Source organism: Manis pentadactyla, chromosome 2 (assembly GCF_030020395.1).
Source record: "Manis pentadactyla isolate mManPen7 chromosome 2, mManPen7.hap1, whole genome shotgun sequence".
Lineage (NCBI taxonomy): Eukaryota > Metazoa > Chordata > Mammalia > Pholidota > Manidae > Manis > Manis pentadactyla.
Genome location: NC_080020.1, coordinates 22,459,140 through 22,478,205, shown reverse-complemented (window position 1 = coordinate 22,478,205; position 19,066 = coordinate 22,459,140). Strand labels below are relative to the sequence as shown.

The 19,066-nt window shown below is 39.1% G+C and overlaps 2 protein-coding genes and 1 pseudogene across 7 annotated transcripts in view; 2 read left to right on the top strand and 1 right to left on the bottom strand.

The window, feature by feature from the left end:
• The window catches only part of ZNF300 (zinc finger protein 300), a 131,639-nt gene that overhangs the window by 110,356 nt on the left and 2,217 nt on the right, over window positions 1–19,066 (bottom strand). The gene's annotated exons all lie outside the window — the stretch shown is intronic.
• The window catches only part of SMIM3 (small integral membrane protein 3), a 126,142-nt gene that overhangs the window by 106,532 nt on the left and 544 nt on the right, over window positions 1–19,066 (top strand). The window lies entirely within an intron of this gene.
• On the top strand, window positions 14,233–18,331 carry LOC118916400 (60S ribosomal protein L21-like; annotated as a pseudogene).

Sequence of the window (19,066 nt, the reverse complement as noted above, 5' to 3'; positions counted from 1 at the left end):
CCTAGCCATCCGCACCAGAGTGCAGACACAGTGCGTGCGTGGGGTGCTGGAAACTAGGGAAACAGAACAGTAAGAACTGTGAGCAGGTCCCCTCAGCTGGCACCCCTGGGACAAAGAAACGCAAGTGCTTTTTGAAAGTCTTAAAGGGACAGGGACCCAACAGCTGGATGGAAACATCCCAGGACACTTAGCCCAGCAGCTGGGAATCCCGGGGAACTCCAGGTGCCCTAATGCCTGGGCAGCAGAGCAGCTTGGAGGCCCCTCATGGAGATAACAGACTCCCACCTGTTTCCCCTCCGACGCGGCTCCACCATAGTGGAGAAGCAGCCTGAGGCAGTAGGGAAGAGCTTTTTTCACAGTAGCCGGGCAAGAATTAGAAACCCTGTCTGGCAACACCTGCCCAGCACAAGCCGCTAGGGGTCGCCGTTCTCCCAGAAGAGGAAGGCCACAAACCAGCAAGAAGGGATGTTCTCCCAGCCCATACACGTGACAGCTCCCCACAAATACTTCTATAGCCATGAAAAGGCAAAAGAATTTGATACAGACCAGACTAACCCAGACATCCTCCCCTGACAAGGAACCTGGGGAGATAGACCTAATCAGTCTCCCTGAAAAAGAATTCAAAATAAAGGTCAAAATCATGCTGACAGAGCTGAAGAGAAATATGCAAGAGCTAAGGGATGATGTCCGGAGGGAGATTACAGAAATGAAACAATCTCTGGAAAGATATATAAGGAGAATGGATAAGATGCAAGAGGCCATTGATGGAACAGAAACCAGAGAACAGAAATGCATAGAAGCTGACACAGAGAGAGATAAAAGGATCTTCAGGAATAAATCAATATTAAGAGAACTGTGTGACCAATCCAAAAGGAACAATATCCACATTATAGGGGTACCAGAAGAAGAAGAGAGACAGAGAGGGATAGAAAGTGTATTTGAAGAAATAATTGCTGAAAACTTCCCCAAACTGGGGGAGGAAATAATCATTCAGACCATGGAAGTACACAGAATTCCCAACAGAAGGGACCCACGGAGTACAACACCAAGACACATAATAATTAAAATGGCAAAGATCAAGGACAAGCACAGAGTTTTAAAGGCAGCTAGAAAGAGGAAAAAGGTCACCTACAAAGGAAAATCCATCAGGCTATCATCAGACTTCTCAACAGAAACCTTATAGGCCAGAAGAGAATGGCATGATATACTTAATACACTGAAACAGAAGGGCCTTGAATCAAGAATACTGTATCCAGCACGATTATCATTTAAATATGGAGGGATTAAACAATTCCCATAAAAGCAAAAGTTGAGCAAATTTGCCTTCCACAAACCACCTCTACAGGGTATTTTAGAGGGACTACTCCAGATTGGAGCCCTCCTAAGGCAAAACAGATGTCACTAGGGAAAATAAAATCACAGCAAAGAAAGCAGAACAACCAAATACTAAATAACGGTAAAAAATAAGATCAACTACCCACAAAAGCAGTTAAAGGAAACACAAAAGAGCACAGAATAAAACACCCAACATATAAAGAATGGAGGAGGAATAAGAAGGGAGAGAAATAAAGAATCACCATACAGGGTTTACAATAGCTCAATAAGCGAGTTAAGTTAGACAGTAAGATACTAAAGAAGCTAACCTTGAACCTTTGGTAACCATGAATCTGAAGCCTGCAATGGCAATAAGTACATATCTTTCAATGACCCTAAATGTAAATGGACTGAATGTACCAATCAAAAGACACAGAGTAATAGAATGGATAAAAAAGCAAGACCCATCTATATGCTGCTTACAAGAGACTCACCTCAAACCCAAAGACATGCACAGACTAAAAGTCAAGGGATGGAAAAAGATATTTCATGCAAACAAAAGGGAGAAAAAAGCAGGTGTTGCAGTACTAGTATCAGACAAAATAGACTTCAAAACAAAGAAAGTAACAAGAGATAAAGAAGGACATTACATAATGATAAAGGGCTCAGTCCAACAAGAGGATATAACCATTATAAATGTATATGCACCCAACACAGGAGCACCAGCATATGTGAAACAAATACTAACAGAACTAAAGGAGGAAATAGAACGCAATGCATTCATTTTAGAAGACTTCAACACACTACTCACTCCAAAGGATGGATCCACCAGACAGAAAATAAGTAAGGACACAGAGGCACTGAACAACACACTAGAACAGTTGGACCTAACAGACATCCACAGAACTCTACAACCAAAAGCAACAGGATACACATTCTTCTCAATGGCACATGGAACATTTTACAGAATAGAACAGATACTAGGCCACAAAAAGAGCCTCAGTAAATTCAAAAGAATTGAAATCTTACCAACCAAATTTTCAAACCACAAAGGTATAAAACTAGAAATAAATTGTACAAAGAAAGCAAAAAGGCTCACAAACACATGGAGGCTTAACAACATGCTCCTAAATAATCAATGGACCAACGACCAAATTAAAATGGAGATCCAGCAAAATATGGAAACAAATGACAACAAAAACACAAAGCCCCAACTTCTGTGGGATGCAGTAAAAGCACTCTTAAGAGGAAAGCATATAGCAATCCAGGCATATTTAAAGAAGGAAGAACAATCCCAAATGAATAGTCTAACGTCACAATTATCGAAATTGGAAAAAGAACAAATGAGGTCTTAGTCAGCAGAAGGAGGGACATAATAAAGATCAGAGAAGAAATAAATAAAATTGAGAAGAATAAAACAATAGAAAAAAATCAATGAAACCAAGAGCTGGTTCTTTGAGAAAATAAACAAAATAGATAAGCCTCTAGCCAGACTTATTAAGAGAAAAAGAGAATCAACACACATCAACAAAATCAGAAACGATAAAAGAAAAATCACAATGGACCCCATAGAAATTCAAAGAATTATTAGAGAATACTATGAAAACCTATACGCTAACAAGCTGGAAAACCTAGAAGAAATGGACAACTTCTTAGAAAAATACAACCTTCCAACACTTACCTAGGAAGAAACACAAAATCTAAACAAACCAAGTACCAGCAAAGAAATTGAAGAGGTAACAAAAAAACTACTCAGGAACAAAACCCCCGGGCCAGATGGAATTACCTCAGAATTTTTTTTTTTTTGTAGATAATTATTTTTTATTGAAGAGTAGTTGACACACAGTATTACATTACATTAGTTTCAGGTGTACAACACAGTGATTCAACATTTATATATATGATAATTCTAGGTACCAGCTGACACCATACCAAGTTGTTACAATATTTTGACTATATTCCTTATGCTATACATTACATCCCGGTTACTTATTTATTTTACAATTGGAAGCCTGTACTTTTTTTCTTTTTTTGTGAGGGCATCTCTCATATTTATTGATTAAATGGTTGTTAACAACAATAAAATTCTGTATAGGGGACTCAATGCTCAATGCACAATCATTAATCCACCCCAAGCCTAATTTTCGTCAGTCTCCAATCTTCTGAAGCATAACGAACAAGTTCTTACATGGAGAACAAATTCTTACATAGTGAATAAGTTACATGGTGAACAGTACAAGGGCAGTCATCACAGAAACTTTTGGTTTTGCTCATGCATTATGAACTATAAACAGTCAGTTCAAATATGAATACTCGTTTGATTTTTATACTTGATTTATATGTGGATACCACATTTCTCTCTTTATTATTATTATTTTTAATAAAATGCTGAAGTGGTAGGTAGATACAAGATAAAGGTAGAAAACATAGTTTAGTGTTGTAAGAGAGCAAATGTAGATGATCAGGTGTGTGCCTGTAGACTATGTGTTAATCCAAGCTAGACAAGGGCAATAAAACATCCACGTATGCAGAAGATTTCTCTCAGAACAGGGCGGTGAGGTTCTAAGCCTCACCTCTGTTGATCCCCAATTTCTCACCTGATGACCCCCCTGCGACTGTGCCTGTCTTAGGTTGTTCCTCCCTTCAGGAATCTTACCCATCTCTGGTTAACCAGTCATCTTCCAGGGCCATACAGGGAAATGTAAAGTTGGTAAGTGAGAGAGAGAAGCCTTATTGTTTGAAATGGTTAGCTTTTTACTTCTTTGCATATTTATGCCCTGTGGCTTCTATGCCCAGCATTTGTCTTGAGGTATCCTTACCACTTGGAAGAATTATGATACTCGGTAAATTTGATATGAGGCACGAATTCTATTTAAGGGTTGTAATTAGGAAGGAAGAAGAAAAGCTATAGAAGTAGTAGTCAGAAGAAAACATGGGAAGATTGATTATTTCTTTGACATATCTTCTTGTAGAGTAACTTCAGCATGTACAGGTTTTAAACTACTAATTAAAATGTGCACACACATTAACATAATAGGAGTATAGTTACGTAACCAAAGCATACCTGTAATTACCAGCCATCTCCAGTGAAACCAAGAAAACCAGTTAGGCACCTTAGGCATTTGTGAAAACTTATCTTTGATATGGTGGATATTGTCCAACTGAACTTGAACAGTCTGAGAGAAATCAGACAAATTAAAACAACCCATTCCTGGGGAATGTTCACATTCCATATGTTCTTTTAACAGTAAATAGTCTGTAGTTGAAAGATATTGGAGCGCTACAATTTGCACTTCTCCTAATTCTTGGTTGAGTTCCAACAGTACAGATCCAGTCACATTTGTTGTTTTACTGTATGCACAGGCCAGCTTAGATATCTCCTTCCTCATTCCCATGGCAAGTCCAGGAACTGGTGAGATGAGTGCATCTACACCTGTGACAGTGCGTGGATCTTTGTTGGGGTTTTTTGATGATCATCTTCTGGCATGAGTCTTCCAGAGAGTGCTGCTGTTGGAAGTTCTTTTTCATATTGTATCTTAGTTCATTTTCGGAGTAGCCCAATTAGGCTTTGATCCTCTGTATAAACACAAACAGACCCTTTGCCTACACTTTTATATGCCCTTTATACCCTTGTGTAGAACTCATTGGAGGTCTCCACACAGGAACTGCTTTTTTTTTTTTTGGTATCATTAATCTACACTTACATGACGAATATTATGTCTACTAGGCTCTCCCCTATACCAGGTCCCCCTTATAAACCCCTTTACAGACACTGTCCATCAGCATAGCAAAATGTTGTAGAATCACTACTGGCCTTCTCTGTGTTGTACAGCCCTCCCCTTTCTCCCACCCCCCCATGCATGCTAATCTTAATACCCCCCTAGTTCTCCCCCACCCTTATACCTCCCTACCCACCCATCCTCCCCAGTCCCTTTCCCTTTGGTACCTGTTAGTCCATTCTTCCGTTCTGTGATTCTGCTGCATTCTGTGATTCTGCTGCTGTTTTGTTCCTTCAGTTTTTCCTTTGTTCTTATATTCCACAGATAAGTGAAATCATTTGGTATTTCTCTTTCTCCGCTTGGTTTTTTCACTGAGCATAATACCCTCCAGCTCCATCCATGTTGCTGCAAATGGTAGGATTTTCCCATTTCTTATGGCTGAGTAGTATTCCATTGTGTATATGTACCACACCTTCTTTATCCATTCATCTATTGATGGACATTTAGGTTGCTTCCAATTCTCGGCTATTGTAAACAGTGCTGCGATAAACATAGGGGTGCACTGATCTTTCTCATACTTGATTGCTGCATTCTTAGGGTAAATTCCTAGGAGTGCAATTCCTGGGTCAAATGGTAGGTCTGTTTTGAGCATTTTGATGTATCTCCATACTGCTTTCCACAATGGTTGAACTAACTTACATTCCCACCAGCAGTGTAGGAGCGTTCCCCTTTCTCCACAGCCTCGCCAACATTTGTTGTTGTTTGTCTTTTGGATGGCAGTCATCCTTACTGGTGTGAGGTTATACCTCATTGTAGTTTTAATTTGCATTTCTCTGATAATTAGCGATGTGGAGCATCTTTTCATGTGTCTGTTGGCCATCTGTATTTCTGTTTTGGAGAACTGTCTGTTCAGTTCCTCTGCCCATTTTTTAATTGGGTTATTTGTTTTTTGTTTGTTGAGGCGTGTGAGCTCTTTATATATTCTGGACGTCAAGCCTTTATCGGATGTGTCATTTTCAAATATATTCTCCCATACTGTAGGGTTCCTTTTTGTTCTATTGATGGTGTCTTTTGCTGTACAGAAGCTTTTCAGCTTAATACAGTCTCACTTGTTCATTTTTGCTGTTGTTTTCCTTGCCTGGAGAGATATGTTCAAGAAGAGGTCACTCATGTTTATGTCTAAGAGGTTTTTGCCTATGTTTTCTTCCAAGAGTTTAATGATTTCATGACTTACATTCAGGTCTTTGATCCATTTTGAGTTTACTTTTGTATATGGGGTTAGACAATGGTCCAGTTTCATTCTCCTACATGTAGCTGTCCAGTTTTGCCAGCACCACCTGTTGAAGAGACTGTCATTTCGCCATTGTATGTCCATGGCTCCTTTATCAAATATTAATTGACCATATATGTCTGGGTTAATGTCTGGAGTATCTAGTCTGTTCCATTGGTCTGTGGCTCTGCTCTTGTGCCAGTACCAAATTGTCTTGATTACTACGGCTTTATAGTAGAGCTTGAAGTTGGGGAGTGAGATCCCCCCTACTTTATTCTTCTTTCTCAGGATTGCTTTGGCTATTCGGGGTCTTTGGTGTTTCCATATGAATTTTTGAATTATTTTTCCAGTTCATTAAAGAATGTTGCTCGTAGTTTCATAGGGATTGCATCAAATCTGTATATTGCTTTGGGCTGGATGGCCATTTTGACTATATTAATTCTTCCTAGCCATGAGCATGGGATGAGTTTCCATCTGTTAGTTTTCCCTCTAATTTCTCTTAAGAGTGACTTGTAGTTTTCAGAGTATAAGTCTTTCACTTCTTTATTTAGGTTTATTCCTAGGTATTTTATTTTTTTTGATGCAATTGTGAATGGAGTTGTTTTCCTGATTTCTCTTTCTGTTGGTTCATTGTTAGTGTATAGGAAAGCCACAAATTTCTGTGTATTGATTTTGTATCCTGCAACTTTACTGTATTCCGATATCAGTTCTAGTAGTTTTGGGGTGGAGTCTTTAGGGTTTTTTATGTATAGTATCATGTCATCTGCAAATAGTGACAGTTTAACTTCTTCTTTACCAATCTGGATTCCTTGTATTTTTTTGTTTTGTCTGATTGCCGTGGCTAGGACCTCCAGTACTATGTTAAATAACAGTGGGGAGAGTGGGCATCCCTGTCTAGTTCCCGATCTCAGAGGAAATGCTTTCAGTTTCTCACTGTTCAATATAATGTTGGCTGTGGGTTTATCATAGATGGCCTTTATTATGTTGAGGTACTTGGCCTCTCTTTCCATTTTGCTGAGAGTTTTTATCATGAATGGATGTTGAACTTTGTCAAATGCTTTTTTCAGCATCTATGGAGATGACCTTGTGGTTTTTGTCTTTCTTATTGTTGATGTGGTGGATGATGTTGATGGACTTTCGAATGTTGTACCATCCTTGCATCCCTGGGATGAATCCCACTTGGTCATGGTGTATGATCCTTTTGATGTATTTTTGAATTCGATTTGCTAATATTTTGTTCAGTATTTTTGCACCTATGTTCATCAGGGATATTGGTCTGTAGTTTTCTTTTTTGGTGGGGTCTTTGTCTGGTTTTGGTATTAGGGTGATGTTAGCTTCATAGAATGAGTTTGGGAGTATCCCCTCCTCCTCTATTTTTTGGAAAACTTTAAGGAGAATGGGTATTATGTCTTCCCTGTATGTCTGATAAAATTCCGAGGTAAATCCATGTGGCCCAGGGGTTTTGTTCTTGGGTAGTTTTTTGATTACCGCTTCAATTTCGTTGCTGGTAATTGGTCTGTTTAGATTTTCTGTTTCTTTCTGGGTCAGTCTTGGAAGGTTGTATTTTTCTAGGAAGTTGTCCATTTCTCCTAGGTTTCCCAGCTTGTTAGCATATAGGTTTTCATAGTATTCTCTAATAATTCTTTGTATTTCTGTGGGGTCCGTCGTGATTTTTCCTTTCTCATTTCTGATACTGTTGATTTGTGTTGACTCTCTTTTCCTCTTAATAAGTCTGGCTAGAGGCTTATCTATTTTGTTTATTTTCTTGAAGAACCAGCTCTTGGTTTTATTGATTTTTGCTATTGTTTAATTCTTCTCAATTTTATTTATTTCTTCTCTGATCTTTATTATGTCCCTCCTTCTGCTGACCTTAGGCCTCATCTGTTCTTCTTTTTCCAATTTCGATAATTGTGACATTAGACCATTCATTTGGGATTGCTCTTCCTTTTTTAAATGTGCTTGGATTGCTATATACTTTCCTCTTAAGACTGCTTTTGCTGTGTCCCACAGAAGTTGGGGCTTAGTGTTGTTGTTGTCATTTGTTTCCATATATTGCTGGATCTCCATTTTGATTTGGTCATTGATCCATTGATTATTTAGGAGCGTGTTGTTAAGCCTCCATGTGTTTGTGAGCCTCTTTGCTTTCTTTGTACAGTTTATTTCTAGTTTTATGCCTTTGTGGTCTGAAAAGTTGGTTGGTAGGATTTCAATCTTTTGGAATTTTCTGAGGCTCTTTTTGTGGCCTAGTATGTGGTCTATTCTGGAGAATGTTCCATGTGCACTTGAGAAGAATGTGTATCCTGTTGCTTTTGGATGTAGAGTTCTGTAGATGTCTATTAGGTCCATCTGCTCTACTGTGTTGTTCAGTGCTTCCGTGTCCTTACTTATTTTCTGCCCGGTGGATCTATCCTTTGGGGTGAGTGGTGTGTTGAAGTCTCCTAGAATGAATGCATTGCAGTCTATTTCCCCCTTTAGTTCTGTTAGTATTTGTTTCACATATGCTGGTGCTCCTGTGTTGGGTGCATATATATTTAGAATGGTTATATCCTCTTGTTTGACTGAGCCCTTTATCATTATGTAGTGTCCTTCTTTATCTCTTGTTACTTTCTTTGTTTTGAAGTCTATTTTGTCTGATATTAGTGCTGCAACCCCTGCTTTCTTCTCGCTGTTGTTTGCCTGAAATATGTTTTTCCATCCCTTGACTTTTAGTCTGTACATGTCTTTGGGTTTGAGGTGAGTTTCTTGTAAGCAGCATATAGATGGGTCTTGCTTTTTTATCCAATCTGTTACTCTGTGTCTTTTGATTGGTGCATTCAGTCCATTAACATTTAGGGTGACTATTGAAAGATATGTACTTATTGCCATTGCAGGCTTTAAATTCGTGGTTACCAAAGGTTCAAGGTTAGCCTCTTTAGTATCTTACTGCCTAACTTAGCTCGCTTATTGAGCTGTTATATACACTGTCTGGAGATTCTTTTCTTCTCTACCTTCTTATTCCTCCTCCCTGATTCTTCATGTTGGTTGTTTTGTTCTGTGCTCTTTCTAGGAGTGCTCCCATCTAGAGCAGTCCTTGTAAGATGTCCTGTAGAGGTGGTTTGTGGGAAGCAAATTCCCTCAGCTTTTGTTTGTCTGGGAATTGTTTAATCCCACCATCATATTTGAATGATAGTCGTGCTGGATACAGTATCCTTGGTTCAAGGCCTTTCTGTTTCTTTGAATTTAATATATCATACCATTCTCTTCTGGCCTGTAGGGTTCTGTTGAGAAGTCTGATGTTAGCCTGATGGGTTTTCCTTTATAGGTGACCTTTTTCTCTCTAGCTGCCTTTAAAACTCTTTCCTTGTCCTTGATCCTTGCCATTTTAATTATTATGTGTCTTGGTGTTGTCCTCCTTGGATCCTTTCTGTTGGGGGTTCCGTGTATTTCCGTGGTCTGTTCGATTATTTCCTCCTCCAGTTTGAGGAAGTTTTCAGCAATTATTTCTTCTAAGATACTTTCCATCCCTTTTCCTCTCTCTTCTTCTGGTACCCCTATAATACAGATATTGTTCCTTTTGGATTGGTCACACAGTTCTCTTAACATTGTTTCATTCCTGTAGATCCTTTTATCTCTATGTCAGCTTCTATGCGTTCCTGTTCTCTGGCCTCCATCAATGGCCTCTTGCATCCTATCCATTCTGCTTATAAACCCTTCCAGAGTTTGTTTCATTTCTGTAATCTCCTTTCTGGCATCTGTGATCTCCCTCCGGACTTCATCCCATTTCTCTTGCGTATTTCTCTGCATCTCTGTCAGCATGTTTATGACTCTTATTTTGAATTCTTTGTCAGGAAGTCTGGTTAGGTCTGTCTCCTTCTCTGGTGTTGTCTCTGTGATCTTTGTCTGCCTGTAATTTTGCCTTTTCATGGTTGTAGGAATAGTTTGCAGAGCTGGGACGAGTGACGACTGGAAGAACTTCCCTTCTTGTTGGTTTGTGGCCCTCCTCTCCTGGGAGAACAGCGACCTCTAGTGGCTTGTGCTGGGCAGCTGCGCGCAGACAGGGTTTCTGCTTCCTGCCCGGCTGCTATGGAGTTAATCTCCGCTGTTGCTGTGGGCGTGGCCTGGCTCAGGCTTCTGCTCCAAAGTGGTGGAGTCGCGTTGAAGGGGAAGAGGCCTGGAGGCTGTTTATCTCCCTAAGGGGCCTCCCTGCTCCCTGCAGCCCAGGGGATTAGGGTGCCCAGAGATCCCCGGATTCTCTACCTCTGTATTAAGTGTCCCACCGTGCCCCTTTAAGAGTTCCAAAAAGCACCCACCAAAACAAAACGACGACCACAAAAAAAAAAAATTTTTTTTTAATTAAAAAAATAAAAATAAAATAAATAAAAAATGGCCACTCGTGTTTCTTTATTCTCCGGCGCCAGCCTCAGGCATCTGCTCACCGGTCTTGCTGCCCTGTTTCCCTAGTATTGGGGTCCCTATCCCTTTATGACTTCCAGAAAGCGCTCGCCAAAACAAAACAGCAAAAAAAAAAAAAAAGAAAAAAAAAAATGGCCGCTCGCTTTTCTTATGTCCTCCGGCGCCAGGCCTCCAGTGCCTGCTCACTGTTCTTGCTGCCCTGTTTCCCTAGTATCCAGGGCCCCGCGCATGCACTGTGTCTGCGCTCTGGCCCGGATGGCTGGGGCTTGGTGTTCAGCAGCCCTGGGCTCCGTCTCCCTCCTGCTCTGCCTGCTCTTCTCCCGCTGGGAGCTGGGGGGAGGGGCGATCAGGTCCCGCGGGGCCGGGGCTTGTATCTTACCCCCTTTACGAGGCACTGGGTTCTCGCACGTGTGGATGTGGTCTGGATGTTGTCCTGTGTCCTCTGGTCTTTATTCTAGGAAGAGTTGTCTTTGTTATATTTTCATAGGTATATGTGGTTTTGGGAGGAGATTTCCACTGCTCTACTCACGCCGCCATCTTGGCTCCTCTCTTGTACCTCGGAATTTTATCAGACATACAGAGAAGACATATACCCATTCTCCTTAACGTTTTCCAAAAAATAGAAGAGGAGGGAATACTCCCAAACTCATACTCTGAAGCCAATATTACCCTAATACCAAAACCAGGCAAAGACCCCACCAAAAAAGAAAATTACAGACCAATATCCCTGATGAACGAAGATGCAAAAATAATCAACAAAATATTAACAAATCGAATTCAAAAATACATCAAAAGGATCATACACCATGACCAAGTGGAATTCATCGGAGGGATGCAAGGATGGTACAACATTAAAAAATCCAACAACATCATCCACCACATTAACAAAAAGAAGGACAAAAGCCACATGATCATCTCCATAGATGCTGAAAAAGCATTCAACAAAATTTAATCAATTCATGATAAAAACTCTCAGCAAAATGGGTATACAGGGCAAGTACCTCAACATAATAAAGGCCATATATGATAAGCCCACAGCCAACATCATACTGAACAGCAAGAAGTTGAAAGCTTTTCCTCTGAGATCGGGAACAAAACAGGGATGCCCACTCTCCCCACTGTTATTTAACATAGTACTGGAGGTCCTAGCCATGGCAATTAGACAAAACAAAGAAATACAACCAATCCAAACTGGTAAAGAAGAAGTTAAGCTGTCACTTTTTGCAGATGACATGATACTGTACATAAAAATCCCTAAGGACTCCACTCCAAAACTGCTAGAACTGTTATTGGAACACAGAAAAGTTGCAGTATACAATATTAACACACAGAAATCTGTGGCTTTCCTATACACTGACAATGAACTGATAGAAAGAGAAATCAGGAAAACAATTCCATTCACAACTGCATCAAAAAGAATAAAATACCTAGGAATAAAACTAACCAAGGAAGTGAAAGACCTATACCCTGAAAACTATAAGACACTCTTAAGAGAAATTAAAGAGGACACTAGCAAATGGAAACTCATCCCATGCTCTTGGCTAGGAAGAATTAATATCATCAAAATGGCCATCCTGCCCAAAGCAATATACAGATTTGATGCAATCCCTATCAAATTACCAACAACATTCTTCATGAACTGGAACAAATAGTTCAAAAATTCATATGGAAACACCAAAGATCCCGAATGCCAAAGCAATCCTGAGAAGGAAGAATAAAGTGGGGAGGATCTCGCTCCCCAACTTCAAGGTCTACTACAAAGCCACAGTAATCAAGACAATTTGGTACTGGCACAAGAACAGCCACAGACCAGTGGAACAGAATAGAGACTCCAAACATTAACCCAAACATATATGGTCAATTAATGTACAATAAAGGAGCCATGAACATACAGTCGGGAAATGACAGTCTCTTCAACAGATGGTGCTGGCAAAACTGGACAGCTACATGTAAGAGAATGAAACTGGATCACTGTCTAACCCTATACACAAAAGTAAATTCGAAATGGATCAAAGACCTGAATGTAAGTCATGAAACCATAAAACTCTTAGAAAAAACAGGCAAAAATCTCTTGGACATAACCATGAGCGACTTCTTCATGAACATATCTCCCCGGGCAAGGGAAACAAAAGCAAAAATGAACAAGTGGGACTATATCAACCTGAAAAGCTTCTGTACAGCAAAGGACACCATCAATAGAACAAAAAGTTACCCCAGAGTATGGGAGAATATATTCATAAATGACAGATCCAATAAAGGGTTGGCATCCAAAATATATAAAGAGCTCACACAGATCAACAAACAAAAAGCAAATAATCTAATTAAAAAATGGGCAGAGGAGCTGAACAGACAGTTCACCAAAGAAGAAATTCAGATGGCCAACAGACACATGAAAAGATGCTCCACATCGCTAGTCATCAGAGAAATGCAAATTAAAACCACAATGAGATATCATCTCACACCAGTAAGGATTGCCACCATCCAAAAGACAAACAATAACAAGTGTTGGCGAGGTAGTGGAGAAAGGGGAACCCTCCTACTCTGCTGGTGGGAATGTAGATTAGTTCCACCATTGTGGAAAGCAGTATGGAGGTTCCTCAAAAAGCTCAAAATAGACATACCATTTGACCCAGGAATTCCACTTCTAGGAATTTACCCTAAGAATGCAGTAGCCCAGTTTGAGACAGATGCACCCCTATGTTTATTGCAGCACTATTTACAATAGCCAAGAAATGGAAGCAACCTAAATGTCCATCAGTAGATGAATGGATAAAGAAGGTGTGGTACATATACACAATGGAATATTATTCAGCCATAAGAAGAAAACAAATCCTACCATTTGCAACAACATGGATGGAGCTAGAGGGTATTATGCTCAGTGAAATAAGCCAGGCGGAGAAAGACAAATATCAAATGATTTCACTCATATGTGGAGTATAAAAACAAAGAAAAACTGAAGGAACAAAACAGCAGCAGAATCACAGAACCCAAGAATGGACTAACAGTTACCAAAGGGAAAGGGAATGAGGTAGATGGGTGGGAAGGGTGGGATAAGGAGGGGAAAAAGAAAGGGGGTATTATGATTAGAATATATAATTAGCATGTTGTGGTGGCATGGGGAAGGCTGTGCAACACAGGGAAGACAAGTAGTGATTCTACGCTGATGGATAGTGACTGTAATGGGGTGTGGGGGGGTGTACTTGGTGAAGGGGGGAGCCTAGTAAACATAATGTTCTTCATGTAATTGTAGATTAATGATAACAAAAAAAAATAGGAATCAAAGCAAAATAAAGGTATGAAAATAAGATAAAGTCAGGAGGGGGCTATGGTTGCTGAGTGGCAAACAACAAATATATTCCATGCATTTCCATACTCTGCGAGATGGAACAGATGTATGTGAACAGTGAACTGTTGAGTACAGAAGATGAAACTGGCTGTAAGTGCTTTCCTAAAGAAAGGCAAAGAGGGAAATGTGATCACTGACAAGAATATCAGTGCCATAAGATAAAGACCAAGAGACAGCAAAGGAGAAGCACAATGAGATCTGATGCCAAGATGAGAAAAAAACTTTTTCTTCCCTATCTTGAACCACCTGTGCTCTACCAGCTTTGGCTGGGGAGGGAGCAGGTGGCAGGTTCGAAAGGAAAGAGGCAGGTGAGCTGAGGCACAATTTCAGCTCTTCAACACTACTTCAGAAATAAAATAAGCTCTGCTTATTTGTACATTAAAAAAAATATAAATATAAATATAAATAAATAAAGAACTTGTGCAAGTGTAGAGCCATAAGATGTTTATGAAGGGAAAACTGACCGTTATTTATGTCACGATTATGTTCACAACAGTTGTCATCTAATAGAATCACTCAGGTTTATTTTTGACTATTTTTCAGGTTTTCTCCTAAATCCCCATTATTACCCAAATTGCTTTCAGAATAAAAAGAAATCAAATATTGTCAAATATCAATATTCCCCTGCTTAAAAGCTTCATTTCCATCCTTGCAGCTACAATCAATCTCATCTCAGTCATCTCAATCACAAGGTTTCTCTCATCCCACACAAAGTCCCATATTTACACTATCCAGCTGCCAAGCATTTGCTTGTCATAACAACCCAATTAACTTGTTCACTTCACATATGAGAAAACCTGTGATTGCTATTGTTAAGTCACTGCTTGCCAGAGATTACAAACTGAATATGTGACTGTTTAACTCTCAGATTTAAAAGCAGGTATTCCAACTCAATAGCTTGGTTTCTTGACCAATGCACTTGAACACAACTGTCTTTGTATTTTAAACAAGATCTTTCATATTTTGTTGCTTAATAACACACCTGTCAAACTTTCCACATAACATCCTACATTTTCATTTTCCTCAATTTTCAGCTTTCCTAGGTATCACCTAAAATCAGAGTTATTTTACTTTTACAACCTAATCTTGCAAATGCTGCTTTCCATCCTTACCTTACTTCCCTCTCAATCCAAAATCCAATAATCTTTAAAAATTCCATCATCTTTAAGCCTATTCCTTCCTTCCTTATAAAGATGGCTGCTTCCCCCCTCTCTGCTGTAACAGTTCCTTGCTCCCATGTCTATTACAGAACTTGGATATGTTAATGTTGGTTTCCACTTTTGTTTATCCCATTTTTCTCTGCATTCTTTCCAGGAAAGAACCATGCCTACATCTGTGATATTCCAGTCAGTCAGTGCATATGACATATATTGAATACTCAAGAAATGTTTGCTAAAAAGGAATGAATGAACATCATACAGAATAAAGTTCATGTTTAGTCAAAAGTAGTTTTATACATTAGTCAACTATATTCTTTTGATCTGAAGTACAGTAACATGAGAACAATAATAAATGTGGAATGTAGAGGAAATCCATTCTGATAGTAAAATTAATAGATGTGTTAGGCAGAAAGACAGACATGAGTGGAGAGAGAATAAAGCCATTAATGCCCACTAAAAGGGACTCAAAGAGTCAACCACATAAAACCAAAGACCCAGAAAAGACTCACAGAGTTAATCAGTTAATTAGTTTCAGTTTCAAAGGTCAGGAGTGACTTGGTATTTCTGGATATTCCCCAGATGAAAAACAATTCCCCAGATAAAAGTATCAGAGCCTTTCAGTCAAAACGACCATCTTCCAGTAAACTGTCAAAATGACCAACACAAAAGGGAAAGAGGAGAGGCACCCACTATAGGTTTTCTACACCGTTTAGAAAACATAGAGCTGTTCCTTTGGCCACATACATGTGAATCTACAAGAAAGGTGATATAATGCATCAAGGGCATGGGCAGTGTTCAAAAAGGAATGCCCCACAAATGCTACCACGGCAGAACTGGAAGAGTCCACAGTGGTCCCCAGCAGGCTGTAAACAAACAAGTAAAGGGCAAGATTCTTGCAAAGGGAATTAATGTACATATTGAACATTTTAAGCATTCTTAAGAGTTGAGACAGCTTCCTGAAGCATGTGAAGGAAAATAATCAGAAAAAGAAGGAAGCCAAAGAGAAAGGTGCTTGAGATCAACAGAAGCGCCAGCCTGCTCTGCGCGGAGAAGCACACTTCGTGGGAACAGATGGAAAGGAGCCTGAGCTGCTGGAACTCATTCCCTATGAATTCATGGCTTGACAGGTTAAAAAATATATATATATCTCTGGACTGTTAAAAAAAAAGTATCAGAGCACAGCACATGTCTTCCTTGTACCAATTAGATGAGGCCACCAAGGCCAAAGATTGTTAATCCAGGACTTCTCTCCCCTACCAGATGAGGTAGGCAGGGAAATGGGACAAGGGTCATGCCATTGTAAAATCTACTTAGCCTGCACAACAGGCCCAGTTTATTCTTTAATTTAATCTCTATGCTGCTCTTCCTTTTCTTCCAGCCCCTTAATCAACTAAGTAACTTTGTAACCAGGATAGCAGCTAGACCTCTGAAGTGTAAATAAACCTATGTGGATAAAGAATGTCTAGATCTGGACCAACAGTCACCAAAATAATCCTATTCTTAAAACAAAATTTAAAAGAAATTATAAATCATCTGTATACACCATGCCTCACATTGGCCCCTACCCAAAAGGCCTTATAAAACCCCAAACCCTAAGCACTTAAGTACTCCTCCTCTCTAAGGTTGCCCACACTCCCCTTTGTTTGCATTTTGCCTTACAGATTTCTTACTGCTCAATTTACTATGTTTTGTCTCCAGGCTCTTCCAGTGGTAAACTTGTCATTTTGCTATTTCATTCTATTCTCCAGATTTACGCACAAGTCTTCCCTCTGTCTCTGTTCTACTCCAGATAAGTAGGGAGGGGCTACTGAGAGCTCTGATTTGAGTTTGCAAAGTTCCTATTGCCTGAGTTACTTGGACAGGACTGCAGCTATATGATCATGCTCTTTAGTAGCCTGCCTGAAAATCTCCTTTCTTTGCCTTTGGGAAGTTCTCAAAACATAATCTCACTGTATCCGGTGTTCTGTGGCTCCCCCAAACCCTGGGGTCGTAGGGACTTAGTTCCCATGCCATGCAGATTCAAGCAGACAATGGATGCCAGGTGACCCTGGCTTTGGGAGTTGGCAAGGGATCTGCCCTATGCTAAGCAGGAGCTCAAGGAGCTTCCTTTTCCTCCCTCTCTTCTTTGCTCTCTGCTGCCTGAAAGGCACCTGCCATTCCCTGCTATTCTTGCTTTAATGAATTCCTTCCTTACCTTTCACTCTGAGTTCCCTGAGTCTCTGAACCGAATTCCTTTCCAACAGATGTAATTCTAACATTGTGATTTTCCATTATTAAGGATACATGAATGGTTCAGTATACCAAATATGTATAAATTTTGTTAATTTTGAGAAAAATAGAGTGCATAATCAGGGAAAATTGTACTTTTGTCATCTACAAACAATTTCTACCTCTTGGGTGACTAGGAGAATGGAAGAGGTGGAGATGAAAGGGGAGTAGACGTTTGAAGGAGAAAGGATAGATATATGTGAAAAATAATGACTTTACTTCTGGACAGTATGGAAAAAATATCAATCTCTTCCTAAAGGAACAAGTATATAATTGGTTAATTAGTCATTGTAGTGGATTTATTGAACTAATTAAAAAACCCATTTTCATTCTCTAAAGCAGCTGTGTGAAACAGAAACACAAAGCTATCTAGATAGGTAACTTTAAAGTTTTTAGTAGACACGTTCAAAAATTATTTTCAATAATATATATCTTATCCCACTACATCTAAAATAAGATTTCAACACATAATTGATCTTTACAAATTCTTAGTGAGCTTTTGGAATTATATTTTCAAAATCAGTATCTACTTTACAATTAAGAATATATCAATTCAGACTAACCAGTTTCAAGTACTCAGTAACCACATGGGGCTGGTGGCTCTGTATTGGACGGCATAGCTCTGAAGCTACCGACACCAAGAAGGAAAAAATCCTCTTTTTGAAACAGAACACACTTGTTAAGCTTTACTGTAAAATGGTCATAAGAACTCCTAATGCAAAAGCTAATTTTGAGATTTGATAATAATGATACCATAATAATAACAGCTAACAATATAGAACAAATCACTTCACTTACAGTTTTAAACACAGTTTTTACTCAATCAGTTCTCACAACAACCCTATGAAGATTATAACCTTCATTTTATAGATAAGGAAACAATCCTAGTCAACCAGACCACAAGGAAATACTATGAATTTACTAAAATAATAAAGGAGAATTCTATGAAGTGGCATGGGAAGATATTAAAAAATGTACACAAAAGTCTTCATACCGGGTAGTAAAATTAAAAATAAAGTTGCAAAATAGAATGTTTACTGTAACATCACTGTCCCAAAAGAAAAGCATAAGAAAATAAGAAACACTCTTGCACATTTCTACTTTCACATATATGCACTTAATCACAGTTATAATGAAAAAAATTTAAAAGGTTAAAAACAAATGGTAAACACTGATAATCTTAGAAGAGTGGAATTTAAGTTAAAAGGTGTCTTAGTTTTTAAATTTTTGTTTTCTATATAAAGTTTGTATACCATGTATACAGCAACAATTGGCAGGAAGAAAACATAATACAGACCATTTAAATGGAAAAGCATAGAAAGAGCGGCTTTGAGTTGGACAGTAATCCTACAAACTCTGAAACCACAGCAAAGGGCATGGTGCATCAGAGACCCTTGCTCTCCAAAGCTTTGCCAGATAATTATCATTTAAGAGCTGCCTTTTAAAAAGCGTATTTTGGAAGACCATGCAAAATGTACCCAGTCTATGTTATCTATTCATTGGTGGATAAAGCTGGACAATAGAAAACCTCTGTAATCAATTAGGTCCTTTAAAGCAGAGGTCAACAAACTATTTCAGTAAAGTATGTATTTTCAGC